The following is a 17,552-nucleotide window of genomic DNA, read 5'->3' as shown; positions in this document are numbered from 1 at the left end:
GTAACTTGTGATGCGTTGATCGCAGCGTATTGTGACTACGCCCAATCGATTTCTCCCGCAAAATTACGTCAGAATAGTGCCACAAATAATCAATTCCAGCACTTTTGAAAATCGCGAAAATTTTCGCCAAAAATGGAAAGGGGTTAGCCTTACTTTTTTTTTGGGCAAAAAACTTTTGGTCCCAGATTCGATTCATCTGACCCTTATCTGACCAATTGGACCCTCAGGAACTCAGAAATCGCAGCGAAAAGAGCGTAGGACCAACAGGAGAGTAATGGCGAGCGAAAAAGCACCTGCTGAAAAATGTCGAAAATTCAGGTTCTGGTTTTTTGGCTGTAACTTGTGATGCGTTGATCGCAGCGTATTGTGACTACGCCCAATCGATTTCTCCCGCAAAATTACGTCAGAATAGTGCCACAAATAATCAATTCCAGCACTTTTGAAAATCGCGAAAATTTTCGCCAAAAATGGAAAGGGGTTAGCCTTACTTTTTTTTTGGGCAAAAAACTTTTGGTCCCAGATTCGATTCATCTGACCCTTATCTGACCAATTGGACCCTCAGGAACTCAGAAATCGCAGCGAAAAGAGCGTAGGACCAACAGGAGAGAAATGGCGAGCGAAAAAGCACCTGCTGAAAAATGTCGAAAATTCAGGTTCTGGTTTTTTGGCTGTAACTTGTGATGCGTTGATCGCAGCGTATTGGAACTGCGCCCAATCGATTTCTCTCGCAAAATCACGTCGAAATAGTGCCACAAATAATTAATTCCAGCACTTTTGAAGATCGCGAAAATTTTCGCCAGAAATGGAAAGGGGTTAGCCTTACTTATTTTTTGGGCAAAAAACTTTTGGTCTCAGAATTCATTCAAGTGACCCTTATCTGACCAATTGGACCCTCAGGAACTCAGAAATCGCAGCGAAAAGAGCGTAGGACCAACGGGAGAGAAATGGCGAGCGAAAAAGCACCTGCTGAAAAATGTCGAAAATTCAGGTTCTGGTTTTTTGGCTGTAACTTGTGATGCGTTGATCGCAGCGTATTGGGACTACGCCTAATCGATTTCTCCCGCAAAATTACGTCAGAATAGTGCCACAAATAATCAATTTCAGCACTTTTGAAAATCGCGAAAATTTTCGCCAAAAATGGAAAGGGGTTAGCCTTACTTTTTTTTTTGGGCAAAAAACTTTTGGTCTCAGATTCGATTCAACTGACCCTTATCTGACCAATTGGACCCTCAGGAACTCAGAAATCGCAGCGAAAAGAGCGTAGGACCAACAGGAGAGAAATGGCGAGCGAAAAAGCACCTGCTGAAAAATGTCGAAAATTCAGGTTCTGGTTTTTTGGCTGTAACTTGTGATGCGTTGATCGCAGCGTATTGGAACTGCGCCCAATCGATTTCTCTCGCAAAATTACGTCTAAATAGTGCCACAAATAATTAATTCCAGCACTTTTGAAGATCGCGAAAATTTTCGCCAGAAATGGAAAGGGGTTAGCCTTACTTATTTTTTGGGCAAAAAACTTTTGGTCTCAGATTCGATTCAAATGACCCTTATCTGACCAATTGGACCCTCGGGAACTCAGAAATCGCAGCGAAAAGAGCGTAGGACCAACAGGAGAGTAATGGCGAGCGAAAAAGCACCTGCTGAAAAATGTCGAAAATTCAGGTTCTGGTTTTTTGGCTGTAACTTGTGATGCGTTGATCGCAGCGTATTGGGACTACGCCCAATCGATTTCTCCCGCAAAATTTCGTCAGAATAGTGCCACAAATAATCAATTCAAGCACTTTTGAAAATCGCGAAAATTTTCGCCAAAAATGGAAAGGGGTTAGCCTTACTTTTTTTTCGGGCAAAAAACTTTTGGTCTCAGATTTGATTTAAATGGCCCTTATGTGACCAATTGGACCCTCAGGAACTCAGAAATCGCAGCGAAAAGAGCGTAGGACCAACAGGAGAGAAATGGCGAGCGAAAAAGCACCTGCTGAAATATGTCGAAAATTGTGGTTTTGGTTTTTTGGCTGTAACTTTTGATGCGTTGATCCCAGCGTATTGGAACTGCACCTAATCGATTTTTCTCGCAAAATTACGTCGCAATAGTGCCACAATGAATCATTTCCAGCTCTTTTGAAAATAGCGAAAATTTTCGCCAAAAATGGAGAGGGGTTAGCCTTACTTTTTTTTTGGGCAAAAAACTTTTGGTCTCAGATTTGATTCAAATGACCCTTATCTGACCAATTGGACCCTCAGGAACTCAGAAATCGCAGCGAAAAGAGCGTAGGACCAACAGGAGAGAAATGGCGAGCGAAAAAGCACCTGCTGAAAAATGTCGAAAATTGTGGTTTTGGTTTTTTGGCTGTAACTTGTGATGCGTTGATCGCAGCGTATTGAAACTGCGCCCAATCGATTTCTCTCGCAAAATTACGTCTAAATAGTGCCACAACTAATTAATTCCAGCACTTTTGAAGATCGCGAAAATTTTCGCCAGAAATGGAAAGGGGTTAGCCTTACTTATTTTTTGGGCAAAAAACTTTTGGTCTCAGATTCGATTCAAATGACCCTTATCTGACCAATTGGACCCTCAGGAACTCAGAAATCGCAGCGAAAAGAGCGTAGGACCAACGGAAGAGAAATGGCGAGCGAAAAAGCACCTGCTGAAAAATGTCGAAAATTCAGGTTCTGGTTTTTTGGCTGTAACTTGTGATGCGTTGATCGCAGCGTATTGGAACTGCGCCCAATCGATTTCTCTCGCAAAATTACGTCTAAATAGTGCCACAAATAATTAAATCCAGCACTTTTGAAGATCGCGAAAATTTTCGCCAGAAATGGAAAGGGGTTAGCCTTACTTATTTTTTGGGCAAAAAACTTTTGGTCTCAGATTTGATTTAACTGACCCTTATCTGACCAATTGGACCCTCAGGAACTCAGAAATCGCAGCGAAAAGAGCGTAGGACCAACAGGAGAGAAATGGCGAGCGAAAAAGCACCTGCTGAAAAATGTCGAAAATTGTGGTTTTGGTTTTTTGGCTGTAACTTGTGATGCGTTGATCGCAGCGTATTGGAACTGCGCCCAATCGATTTCTCTCGCAAAATTACGTCGAAATAGTGCCACAAATAATTAATTCCAGCACTTTTGAAAATCGCGAAAATTTTCGCCAAAAATGGAAAGGGGTTAGCCTTACTTTTTTTTTGGGCAAAAATTTTTTGGTCTCAGATTCGATTCAACTGACCCTTATCTGACCAATTGGACCCTCAGGAACTCAGAAATCGCAGCGAAAAGAGCGTAGGACCAACAGGAGAGAAATGGCGAGCGAAAAAGCACCTGCTGAAAAATGTCGAAAATTCAGGTTCTGGTTTTTTGGCTGTAACTTGTGATGCGTTGATCGCAGCGTATTGGAACTGCGCCCAATCGATTTCTCTCGCAAAATTACGTCTAAATAGTGCCACAAATAATTAAATCCAGCACTTTGGAAGATCGCGAAAATTTTCGCCAGAAATGGAAAGGGGTTAGCCTTACTTATTTTTTGGGCAAAAAACTTTTGGTCTCAGATTTGATTCAAGTGACCCTTATCTGACCTATTGGACCCTCAGGAACTCAGAAATCGCAGCGAAAAGAGCGTAGGACCAACGGGAGAGAAATGGCGAGCGAAAAAGCACCTGCTGAAAAATGTCGAAAATTGTGGTTTTGGTTTTTTGGCTGTAACTTTTGATGCGTTGATCCCAGCGTATTGGAACTGCACCTAATCGATTTTTCTCGCAAAATTACGTCGCAATAGTGCCACAAATAATCAATTCTAGCACTTTTGAAAATCGCGAAAATTTTCGCCAAAAATGGAAAGGGGTAAGCCTTACTTATTTTTTGGGCAAAAAACTTTTGGTCTCAGATTCGATTCAAATGACCCTTATCTGACCAATTGGACCCTCAGGAACTCAGAAATCGCAGCGAAAAGAGCGTAGGACCAACAGGAGAGTAATGGCGAGCGAAAAAGCACCTGCTGAAAAATGTCGAAAATTCAGGTTCTGGTTTTTTGGCTGTAACTTGTGATGCGTCGATCGCAGCGTATTGTGACTACGCCCAATCGATTTCTCCCGCAAAATTACGTCAGAATAGTGCCACAAATAATCAATTCCAGCACTTTTGAAAATCGCGAAAATTTTCGCCAAAAATGGAAAGGGGTTAGCCTTACTTTTTTTTTGGGCAAAAAACTTTTGGTCTCAGATTCGATTCAAATGACCCTTATCTGACCAATTGGACCCTCAGGAACTCAGAAATCGCAGCGAAAAGAGCGTAGGACCAACAGGAGAGTAATGGCGAGCGAAAAAGCACCTGCTGAAAAATGTCGAAAATTCAGGTTCTGGTTTTTTGGCTGTAACTTGTGATGCGTTGATCGCAGCGTATTGTGACTACGCCCAATCGATTTCTCCCGCAAAATTACGTCAGAATAGTGCCACAAATAATCAATTCCAGCACTTTTGAAAATCGCGAAAATTTTCGCCAAAAATGGAAAGGGGTTAGCCTTACTTATTTTTTGGGCAAAAAACTTTTGGTCTCAGATTCGATTCAAATGACCCTTATCTGACCAATTGGACCCTCAGGAACTCAGAAATCGCAGCGAAAAGAGCGTAGGACCAACGGAAGAGAAATGGCGAGCGAAAAAGCACCTGCTGAAAAATGTCGAAAATTCAGGTTCTGGTTTTTTGGCTGTAACTTGTGATGCGTTGATCGCAGCGTATTGGAACTGCGCCCGATCGATTTCTCTCGCAAAATTACGTCTAAATAGTGCCACAAATAATTAAATCCAGCACTTTTGAAGATCGCGAAAATTTTCGCCAGAAATGGAAAGGGGTTAGCCTTACTTATTTTTTGGGCAAAAAACTTTTGGTCTCAGAATTCATTCAAGTGACCCTTATCTGACCAATTGGACCCTCAGGAACTCAGAAATCGCAGCGAAAAGAGCGTAGGACCAACGGGAGAGAAATGGCGAGCGAAAAAGCACCTGCTGAAAAATGTCGAAAATTCAGGTTCTGGTTTTTTGGCTGTAACTTGTGATGCGTTGATCGCAGCGTATTGGGACTACGCCTAATCGATTTCTCCCGCAAAATTACGTCAGAATAGTGCCACAAATAATCAATTTCAGCACTTTTGAAAATCGCGAAAATTTTCGCCAAAAATGGAAAGGGGTCAGCCTTACTTTTTTTTTTGGGCAAAAAACTTTTGGTCTCAGATTCGATTCAACTGACCCTTATCTGACCAATTGTACCCTCAGGAACTCAGAAATCGCAGCGAAAAGAGCGTAGGACCAACAGGAGAGAAATGGCGAGCGAAAAAGCACCTGCTGAAAAATGTCGAAAATTGTGGTTTTGGTTTTTTGGCTGTAACTTGTGATGCGTTGATCGCAGCGTATTGGAACTGCGCCCAATCGATTTCTCTCGCAAAATTACGTCGAAATAGTGCCACAAATAATTAATTCCAGCACTTTTGAAAATCGCGAAAATTTTCGCCAAAAATGGAAAGGGGTTAGCCTTACTTTTTTTTTGGGCAAAAAACTTTTGGTCTCAGATTCGATTCAACTGACCCTTATCTGACCAATTGGACCCTCAGGAACTCAGAAATCGCAGCGAAAAGAGCGTAGGACCAACAGGAGAGAAATGGCGAGCGAAAAAGCACCTGCTGAAAAATGTCGAAAATTCAGGTTCTGGTTTTTTGGCTGTAACTTGTGATGCGTTGATCGCAGCGTATTGGAACTGCGCCCAATCGATTTCTCTCGCAAAATTACGTCTAAATAGTGCCACAAATAATTAATTCCAGCACTTTTGAAGATCGCGAAAATTTTCGCCAGAAATGGAAAGGGGTTAGCCTTACTTATTTTTTGGGCAAAAAACTTTTGGTCTCAGATTCGATTCAAATGACCCTTATCTGACCAATTGGACCCTCAGGAACTCAGAAATCGCAGCGAAAAGAGCGTAGGACCAACAGGAGAGTAATGGCGAGCGAAAAAGCACCTGCTGAAAAATGTCGAAAATTCAGGTTCTGGTTTTTTGGCTGTAACTTGTGATGCGTTGATCGCAGCGTATTGGGACTACGCCCAATCGATTTCTCCCGCAAAATTTCGTCAGAATAGTGCCACAAATAATCAATTCAAGCACTTTTGAAAATCGCGAAAATTTTCGCCAAAAATGGAAAGGGGTTAGCCTTACTTTTTTTTCGGGCAAAAAACTTTTGGTCCCAGATTTGATTTAAATGGCCCTGATGTGACCAATTGGACCCTCAGGAACTCAGAAATCGCAGCGAAAAGAGCGTAGGACCAACAGGAGAGAAATGGCGAGCGAAAAAGCACCTGCTGAAATATGTCGAAAATTGTGGTTTTGGTTTTTTGGCTGTAACTTTTGATGCGTTGATCCCAGCGTATTGGAACTGCACCTAATCGATTTTTCTCGCAAAATTACGTCGCAATAGTGCCACAATGAATCATTTCCAGCTCTTTTGAAAATAGCGAAAATTTTCGCCAAAAATGGAGAGGGGTTAGCCTTACTTTTTTTTTGGGCAAAAAACTTTTGGTCTCAGATTCGATTCAAATGACCCTTATCTGACCAATTGGACCCTCAGGAACTCAGAAATCGCAGCGAAAAGAGCGTAGGACCAACGGAAGAGAAATGGCGAGCGAAAAAGCACCTGCTGAAAAATGTCGAAAATTCAGGTTCTGGTTTTTTGGCTGTAACTTGTGATGCGTTGATCGCAGCGTATTGGAACTGCGCCCAATCGATTTCTCTCGCAAAATTACGTCTAAATAGTGCCACAACTAATTAATTCCAGCACTTTTGAAGATCGCGAAAATTTTCGCCAGAAATGGAAAGGGGTTAGCCTTACTTATTTTTTGGGCAAAAAACTTTTGGTCTCAGATTCGATTCAAATGACCCTTATCTGACCAATTGGACCCTCAGGAACTCAGAAATCGCAGCGAAAAGAGCGTAGGACCAACGGAAGAGAAATGGCGAGCGAAAAAGCACCTGCTGAAAAATGTCGAAAATTCAGGTTCTGGTTTTTTGGCTGTAACTTGTGATGCGTTGATCGCAGCGTATTGGAACTGCGCCCAATCGATTTCTCTCGCAAAATTACGTCTAAATAGTGCCACAAATAATTAAATCCAGCACTTTTGAAGATCGCGAAAATTTTCGCCAGAAATGGAAAGGGGTTAGCCTTACTTATTTTTTGGGCAAAAAACTTTTGGTCTCAGATTTGATTTAACTGACCCTTATCTGACCAATTGGACCCTCAGGAACTCAGAAATCGCAGCGAAAAGAGCGTAGGACCAACAGGAGAGAAATGGCGAGCGAAAAAGCACCTGCTGAAAAATGTCGAAAATTGTGGTTTTGGTTTTTTGGCTGTAACTTGTGATGCGTTGATCGCAGCGTATTGGAACTGCGCCCAATCGATTTCTCTCGCAAAATTACGTCGAAATAGTGCCACAAATAATTAATTCCAGCACTTTTGAAAATCGCGAAAATTTTCGCCAAAAATGGAAAGGGGTTAGCCTTACTTTTTTTTTGGGCAAAAATTTTTTGGTCTCAGATTCGATTCAACTGACCCTTATCTGACCAATTGGACCCTCAGGAACTCAGAAATCGCAGCGAAAAGAGCGTAGGACCAACAGGAGAGAAATGGCGAGCGAAAAAGCACCTGCTGAAAAATGTCGAAAATTCAGGTTCTGGTTTTTTGGCTGTAACTTGTGATGCGTTGATCGCAGCGTATTGGAACTGCGCCCAATCGATTTCTCTCGCAAAATTACGTCTAAATAGTGCCACAAATAATTAAATCCAGCACTTTGGAAGATCGCGAAAATTTTCGCCAGAAATGGAAAGGGGTTAGCCTTACTTATTTTTTGGGCAAAAAACTTTTGGTCTCAGATTTGATTCAAGTGACCCTTATCTGACCTATTGGACCCTCAGGAACTCAGAAATCGCAGCGAAAAGAGCGTAGGACCAACGGGAGAGAAATGGCGAGCGAAAAAGCACCTGCTGAAAAATGTCGAAAATTGTGGTTTTGGTTTTTTGGCTGTAACTTTTGATGCGTTGATCCCAGCGTATTGGAACTGCACCTAATCGATTTTTCTCGCAAAATTACGTCGCAATAGTGCCACAAATAATCAATTCTAGCACTTTTGAAAATCGCGAAAATTTTCGCCAAAAATGGAAAGGGGTAAGCCTTACTTATTTTTTGGGCAAAAAACTTTTGGTCTCAGATTCGATTCAAATGACCCTTATCTGACCAATTGGACCCTCAGGAACTCAGAAATCGCAGCGAAAAGAGCGTAGGACCAACAGGAGAGTAATGGCGAGCGAAAAAGCACCTGCTGAAAAATGTCGAAAATTCAGGTTCTGGTTTTTTGGCTGTAACTTGTGATGCGTCGATCGCAGCGTATTGTGACTACGCCCAATCGATTTCTCCCGCAAAATTACGTCAGAATAGTGCCACAAATAATCAATTCCAGCACTTTTGAAAATCGCGAAAATTTTCGCCAAAAATGGAAAGGGGTTAGCCTTACTTTTTTTTTGGGCAAAAAACTTTTGGTCTCAGATTCGATTCAAATGACCCTTATCTGACCAATTGGACCCTCAGGAACTCAGAAATCGCAGCGAAAAGAGCGTAGGACCAACAGGAGAGTAATGGCGAGCGAAAAAGCACCTGCTGAAAAATGTCGAAAATTCAGGTTCTGGTTTTTTGGCTGTAACTTGTGATGCGTTGATCGCAGCGTATTGTGACTACGCCCAATCGATTTCTCCCGCAAAATTACGTCAGAATAGTGCCACAAATAATCAATTCCAGCACTTTTGAAAATCGCGAAAATTTTCGCCAAAAATGGAAAGGGGTTAGCCTTACTTATTTTTTGGGCAAAAAACTTTTGGTCTCAGATTCGATTCAAATGACCCTTATCTGACCAATTGGACCCTCAGGAACTCAGAAATCGCAGCGAAAAGAGCGTAGGACCAACGGAAGAGAAATGGCGAGCGAAAAAGCACCTGCTGAAAAATGTCGAAAATTCAGGTTCTGGTTTTTTGGCTGTAACTTGTGATGCGTTGATCGCAGCGTATTGGAACTGCGCCCGATCGATTTCTCTCGCAAAATTACGTCTAAATAGTGCCACAAATAATTAAATCCAGCACTTTTGAAGATCGCGAAAATTTTCGCCAGAAATGGAAAGGGGTTAGCCTTACTTATTTTTTGGGCAAAAAACTTTTGGTCTCAGAATTCATTCAAGTGACCCTTATCTGACCAATTGGACCCTCAGGAACTCAGAAATCGCAGCGAAAAGAGCGTAGGACCAACGGGAGAGAAATGGCGAGCGAAAAAGCACCTGCTGAAAAATGTCGAAAATTCAGGTTCTGGTTTTTTGGCTGTAACTTGTGATGCGTTGATCGCAGCGTATTGGGACTACGCCTAATCGATTTCTCCCGCAAAATTACGTCAGAATAGTGCCACAAATAATCAATTTCAGCACTTTTGAAAATCGCGAAAATTTTCGCCAAAAATGGAAAGGGGTCAGCCTTACTTTTTTTTTTGGGCAAAAAACTTTTGGTCTCAGATTCGATTCAACTGACCCTTATCTGACCAATTGTACCCTCAGGAACTCAGAAATCGCAGCGAAAAGAGCGTAGGACCAACAGGAGAGAAATGGCGAGCGAAAAAGCACCTGCTGAAAAATGTCGAAAATTGTGGTTTTGGTTTTTTGGCTGTAACTTGTGATGCGTTGATCGCAGCGTATTGGAACTGCGCCCAATCGATTTCTCTCGCAAAATTACGTCGAAATAGTGCCACAAATAATTAATTCCAGCACTTTTGAAAATCGCGAAAATTTTCGCCAAAAATGGAAAGGGGTTAGCCTTACTTTTTTTTTGGGCAAAAAACTTTTGGTCTCAGATTCGATTCAACTGACCCTTATCTGACCAATTGGACCCTCAGGAACTCAGAAATCGCAGCGAAAAGAGCGTAGGACCAACAGGAGAGAAATGGCGAGCGAAAAAGCACCTGCTGAAAAATGTCGAAAATTCAGGTTCTGGTTTTTTGGCTGTAACTTGTGATGCGTTGATCGCAGCGTATTGGAACTGCGCCCAATCGATTTCTCTCGCAAAATTACGTCTAAATAGTGCCACAAATAATTAATTCCAGCACTTTTGAAGATCGCGAAAATTTTCGCCAGAAATGGAAAGGGGTTAGCCTTACTTATTTTTTGGGCAAAAAACTTTTGGTCTCAGATTCGATTCAAATGACCCTTATCTGACCAATTGGACCCTCAGGAACTCAGAAATCGCAGCGAAAAGAGCGTAGGACCAACAGGAGAGTAATGGCGAGCGAAAAAGCACCTGCTGAAAAATGTCGAAAATTCAGGTTCTGGTTTTTTGGCTGTAACTTGTGATGCGTTGATCGCAGCGTATTGGGACTACGCCCAATCGATTTCTCCCGCAAAATTTCGTCAGAATAGTGCCACAAATAATCAATTCAAGCACTTTTGAAAATCGCGAAAATTTTCGCCAAAAATGGAAAGGGGTTAGCCTTACTTTTTTTTCGGGCAAAAAACTTTTGGTCCCAGATTTGATTTAAATGGCCCTGATGTGACCAATTGGACCCTCAGGAACTCAGAAATCGCAGCGAAAAGAGCGTAGGACCAACAGGAGAGAAATGGCGAGCGAAAAAGCACCTGCTGAAATATGTCGAAAATTGTGGTTTTGGTTTTTTGGCTGTAACTTTTGATGCGTTGATCCCAGCGTATTGGAACTGCACCTAATCGATTTTTCTCGCAAAATTACGTCGCAATAGTGCCACAATGAATCATTTCCAGCTCTTTTGAAAATAGCGAAAATTTTCGCCAAAAATGGAGAGGGGTTAGCCTTACTTTTTTTTTGGGCAAAAAACTTTTGGTCTCAGATTCGATTCAAATGACCCTTATCTGACCAATTGGACCCTCAGGAACTCAGAAATCGCAGCGAAAAGAGCGTAGGACCAACGGAAGAGAAATGGCGAGCGAAAAAGCACCTGCTGAAAAATGTCGAAAATTCAGGTTCTGGTTTTTTGGCTGTAACTTGTGATGCGTTGATCGCAGCGTATTGGAACTGCGCCCAATCGATTTCTCTCGCAAAATTACGTCTAAATAGTGCCACAAATAATTAAATCCAGCACTTTTGAAGATCGCGAAAATTTTCGCCAGAAATGGAAAGGGGTTAGCCTTACTTATTTTTTGGGCAAAAAACTTTTGGTCTCAGATTTGATTCAACTGACCCTTATCTGACCAATTGGACCCTCAGGAACTCAGAAATCGCAGCGAAAAGAGCGTAGGACCAACAGGAGAGAAATGGCGAGCGGAAAAGCACCTGCTGAAAAATGTCGAAAATTGTGGTTTTGGTTTTTTGGCTGTAACTTGTGATGCGTTGATCGCAGCGTATTGGAACTGCGCCCAATCGATTTCTCTCGCAAAATTACGTCTAAATAGTGCCACAAATAATTAATTCCAGCACTTTTGAAGATTGCGAAAATTTTCGCCAGAAATGGAAAGGGGTTAGCCTTACTTATTTTTTGGGCAAAAAACTTTTGGTCTCAGAATTCATTCAAGTGACCCTTATCTGACCAATTGGACCCTCAGGAACTCAGAAATCGCAGCGAAAAGAGCGTAGGACCAACGGGAGAGAAATGGCGAGCGAAAAAGCACCTGCTGAAAAATGTCGAAAATTCAGGTTCTGGTTTTTTGGCTGTAACTTGTGATGCGTTGATCGCAGCGTATTGGAACTGCGCCCAATCGATTTCTCTCGCAAAATTACGTCTAAATAGTGCCACAAATAATTAATTCCAGCACTTTTGAAGATTGCGAAAATTTTCGCCAGAAATGGAAAGGGGTTAGCCTTACTTATTTTTTGGGCAAAAAACTTTTGGTCTCAGATTTGATTCAAGTGACCCTTATCTGACCAATTGGACCCTCAGGAACTCAGAAATCGCAGCGAAAAGAGCGTAGGACCAACGGGAGAGAAATGGCGAGCGAAAAAGCACCTGCTGAAAAATGTCGAAAATTCAGGTTCTGGTTTTTTGGCTGTAACTTGTGATGCGTTGATCGCAGCGTATTGGGACTACGCCCAATCGATTTCTCCCGCAAAATTACGTCAGAATAGTGCCACAAATAATCAATTTCAGCACTTTTGAAGATCGCGAAAATTTTCGCCAGAAATGGAAAGGGGTTAGCCTTACTTATTTTTTGGGCAAAAAACTTTTGGTCTCAGATTCGATTCAAATGACCCTTATCTGACCAATTGGACCCTCAGGAACTCAGAAATCGCAGCGAAAAGAGCGTAGGACCATCAGGAGAGTAATGGCGAGCGAAAAAGCACCTGCTGAAAAATGTCGAAAATTCAGGTTCTAGTTTTTTGGCTGTAACTTGCGATGCGTTGATCGCAGCGTATTGGGACTACGCCCAATCGATTTCTCCCGCAAAATTTCGTCAGAATAGTGCCACAAATAATCAATTCAAGCACTTTTGAAAATCGCGAAAATTTTCGCCAGAAATGGAAAGGGGTTAGCCTTACTTATTTTTTGGGCAAAAAACTTTTGGTCTCAGATTCGATTCAAATGACCCTTATCTGACCAATTGGACCCTCAGGAACTCAGAAATCGCAGCGAAAAGAGCGTAGGACCAACGGAAGAGAAATGGCGAGCGAAAAAGCACCTGCTGAAAAATGTCGAAAATTCAGGTTCTGGTTTTTTGGCTGTAACTTGTGATGCGTTGATCGCAGCGTATTGGAACTGCGCCCAATCGATTTCTCTCGCAAAATTACGTCTAAATAGTGCCACAAATAATTAAATCCAGCACTTTTGAAGATCGCGAAAATTTTCGCCAGAAATGGAAAGGGGTTAGCCTTACTTATTTTTTGGGCAAAAAACTTTTGGTCTCAGAATTCATTCAAGTGACCCTTATCTGACCAATTGGACCCTCAGGAACTCAGAAATCGCAGCGAAAAGAGCGTAGGACCAACGGGAGAGAAATGGCGAGCGAAAAAGCACCTGCTGAAAAATGTCGAAAATTCAGGTTCTGGTTTTTTGGCTGTAACTTGTGATGCGTTGATCGCAGCGTATTGGGACTACGCCCAATCGATTTCTCCCGCAAAATTACGTCAGAATAGTGCCACAAATAATCAATTTCAGCACTTTTGAAGATCGCGAAAATTTTCGCCAGAAATGGAAAGGGGTTAGCCTTACTTATTTTTTGGGCAAAAAACTTTTGGTCTCAGATTCGATTCAAATGACCCTTATCCGACCAATTGGACCCTCAGGAACTCAGAAATCGCAGCGAAAAGAGCGTAGGACCAACAGGAGAGTAATGGCGAGCGAAAAAGCACCTGCTGAAAAATGTCGAAAATTCAGGTTCTGGTTTTTTGGCTGTAACTTGTGATGCGTTGATCGCAGCGTATTGGGACTACGCCCAATCGATTTCTCCCGCAAAATTTCGTCAGAATAGTGCCACAAATAATCAATTCAAGCACTTTTGAAAATCTCGAAAATTTTCGCCAAAAATGGAAAGGGGTTAGCCTTACTTTTTTTTCGGGCAAAAAACTTTTGGTCTCAGATTTGATTTAAATGGCCCTTATGTGATCAATTGGACCCTCAGGAACTCAGAAATCGCAGCGAAAAGAGCGTAGGACCAACAGGAGAGAAATGGCGAGCGAAAAAGCACCTGCTGAAAAATGTCGAAATCACTGGTTTTCGTTTTTTGGCTGTAACTTTTGATGCGTCGATCGCAGCGTATTGGGACTGCGCCCAATCGATTTCTCTCGCAAAATTACGTCGGAACAGTGCGTGAAAGAATTTATTTCAGCACTTTTCAAAATCGCGAAAATTGACGCCAAAAATGCAAAGGTGTCAGCCTGGCAATTGGACGAAGAATATAAAGACAGTTGCCCCCATGGGCTATGATGTGACAACCAAAAATTGCACTGTGAGATATTCCGACGGTAGTTCTGAGAACTTATTGCAGAACATCAGAGAGCTTCCGATTTCGACATGATGCCGGCTGCATTCACCTTCCGAATAACACAGTCTTCGCAATGGTAAGCCTAAGCTAGTACTTGGCCTGAGTGTACTTACGGACTTGTCGGCGATACAAGAAATTAATAATCAGAGCAAATAACTTTCAAAATTCGTAGCGAAGCAGTGATTTAATTCAAGTATAGTTACTCGAGAGAAGAATGTATACATAGATCATGAATAAAAGTAGATCAGATGTAATAATGATGCAGAGACCAAAAAGTACGAATGTATATGCGGTCCATGTACGACATTGATACATATGATTTATTTATGATTAATGCGTGATACATACTATCAATTTTTCAAATTTCTAGGAAACATACTAGATTATCTACAATAATCGGCTATAATATGCCAATAAAAGAATTGTTCGTTTCGATATGGGATTCAATTCGACACGCAGTCATCATATTTCATAACATTAATAATCAGAATTAGGAGTAGGAATGGGAGTGGGGGCAGGAGTAGGAGTAGGAATAGAAGTAAGATCAGGAGTAGGTTCAAGAGTGAGAGTAGGAATAGGAGTAGGATCAGGAGTTGGAGTAAGATCGTAGTAGAAGTAGGAGTAAGATTGAAGTAAAAGTAGGAGTAGGAGTAGGAATAGGAGTATAGTCGGCGGGGAGGGGCGGGGAAGGCTAGGGGAGTGTAGGGTAGGGTTGGGTAGGGTAGGGTAGGTTAGGAATAGTAGGAAATTCGTCCTACTCCTACTCCTACTCCTACTTCTACTCCTAATCCTGAACCTACTTTTGATCCTACTCCTATTCCTACTTCTACTCGTGATCCATCTCTTATTCCTGCTCCTACTCCTGATCCTACTCCTATTCCTACTCCTACTCTATTCAATACTTTAGAATGTTATATTCACAGTGTACAAATCCTCGTCCTCCTCGTCCACCTTATGCTCCTGGTCTTCCTCATTCTCCTCCTTGTCCGCCTCCGACCACCTCCAACCACCGCCAACCACCTCCAACCACCACCGATAACCACCTCGGGTTATACCTGGAATAGTAATAAATATTCTCAGTATAAGAACACATCAAAAATATTGTGTAAGTATTAATATATTGAATCAATTAATTAATATGTAATAAATTTTGTTAGCGCATTTGAAGTTACTGAATATGTACTTACGCGAAAAATGAATTGAATTAATTTATTGTAAACATGACGAGTTTAAAAAACTTTAGATAAAATATAATTAACAATTGCCAGTAAATAATATAAAAGTGTTATACTCACCGATCACAAATCCTTGTCCTCCTCGGCCACCTTGCTCTCCTCGTTTTCCTCGTCCGCCTCCTCGTCCACCTCCGACACCTCCAACCACCTCTAACAACCACCGCTGACCACCTCGGGTTATACCCCGAATACTGATAAATATTTTCAGTAAAAATTAGAACACATCAAAAATATTGTGTAAGGATTAATATAATTTTGTATTGACACATTTTACCAAGAAGATTATGAGAAAATTATAAAATATTATACAAATTTTACTAGCGTATTGATAGCTCCTGAATTTGGGTTTGCGTGAAGAATGAATTGAAATAATTTGTTGTAAACATAACAAGTTTAAAAAGTTTTAGATAAAATATAATTACAATTGTCATGAAATGTTATAAAAATGGTATACTCACCGTGCACAAATCGTCTTCCTCCTCACCCACCCTGTTCTCCTCGTCTTCCTCGCCCTCCTTCTTCCTTCCAGAGTTTCACCAGGTAGTGGACCTGGAGCGCAGAAACTACGCAGCGCTTGGTCAAAAATCACCAGGGCAAGAACCTGGACAGCCAGAACTATGGAGCGCTTGTTCTGGATGTCGAGTTTCACGAGGTAGTGGACCTGTAGCGCAGAAACTACGGAGCGCTTGTCCTGGAAGTCGATTTTCACCAGGTAGCGCACCTGGAGCGCAGGAACTACGCATCGCGTTTCCTGGATGTCACAATCCACCAGGTGGAGGACCTGGACAGCCAGAAATACGGAAAATTAGTCCTGAAGGTCGAAAGTCACCAGGTCAAGGACCTGGACAGCCAGAACTACTGAGTGATTACTTCTCCCTGAAGTCAAGTTGCACCAGGTAGCGGACCTGGAGCGCAGGAACCACGGAAACTACGGGGCGCTCGTCCCTGAAGTCGAGTTCCACCATGTAGCGAACCTGGAGCGCAGGAATCACGGAGCGCTTGTCCTGGAAGTCGAGTTGCTCCAGAAAGCGGATCCGGAACGGGGTAGAGAACTCGGTACCCGAAATCTGCGGAGCGCGATTCTCATCCGTCCGCTCTACTGCGCGGTTGTTTGCAGACTGAGGAATTCGACTAGCTGATTTTAGATCGATGACGTCGAGAGAAAAAAAATTTTTGGTGACGTCACTTTCTGAACATCCAAACTTTGGTTTCGAACTTTAATACTATGTATGATGTATGATGTAAGATGTATGATGATGTGATATGATGTATAATGATTTTAGTTTCTATATTTCAGACAAGAAGTACGCACTTCATATTTCCTGCCGATTCCAGACTCAAGCGGCTAGGCCCTTCGATAGTCAGCATTTGACTAAAGATATATTCTTCAGTTAACGGATCAGCTAATACCGCTGCTGTTCTGCGACAGTTGGATGTTAAAAATTTTTGTTCCTACTTCGCAAATGTGTGTTAAAATACACTCAAAGTTCCAAGAAGCATTGTTTTATCTCTCTATCTATCTCTCCCTTTCAAAAAAAAAAAAAAGTCGCCGACAATCACCTTTTTAAGATTTTCAAATCAGGAGACTGTGTTAAATACTGTCTCCTATACGGAGCAGCCATTTCATCTCGATCAAATTAGCGCATCCGTGATGTATTACAGTTACTCTGAATTTTTTCCGCTACGAACACATTTCAAAAACAATTCTGATTCTTCATCCAACGTAGATACTTCACTTGCGACTAGCTTCAACAGCGTTTCGATTCTATTCCTACGAAAATTCACGATCGAGAGAGGAAATGAAAAGTTCTTGGAATAATTATGAATATCAATGATCAACTTAGTTCTTGACCTCTGTGTGTTCAATGGGGATTAATTCTTGGATATGAAGGTCATAATAAGAACGTAGAATAACTTGTTAACATTTCGGCCCAAAGTGAGGGCCCTCCACAAGACGAAATGTATAACTTGATCTGTTCAATTAATACACCAAATAAAATTACAATAATGAAGAAATTGAATTGAATATAAATAATAATGTTGTAGCATACATGGAGGAACAGGGGAACGAAGAGGATGAAGGTGGTCGGAGGTATTCGGAAATGGTAGGAGGTGGTTGGCGCTGGTAGGAGGTAGTAGGGGGTGGTAGAAGTTAGTTGGATATGGTAGGAGGTAGTAGGAGGTAATCGGAGCTGGTAGGAAGTGTTTGGTGGGGGTTGGAAGTGATCGGTGGTGGTCCATAAGGACGAGGTGGACGAGGAGGACGAAAGTGGTCGGAGGTGGGAGTAGTTGGTTGACGGTGGTTGGAGGTGCTCGGAGGTAGT

The sequence above is a fragment of the Neodiprion virginianus genome, chromosome 1, assembly GCF_021901495.1.
Source record: "Neodiprion virginianus isolate iyNeoVirg1 chromosome 1, iyNeoVirg1.1, whole genome shotgun sequence".
In the NCBI taxonomy this organism is placed as follows: domain Eukaryota; kingdom Metazoa; phylum Arthropoda; class Insecta; order Hymenoptera; family Diprionidae; genus Neodiprion; species Neodiprion virginianus.
The sequence above is the reverse complement of the archived record's forward strand: the minus strand, read 5'-3'. Positions refer to the sequence as shown.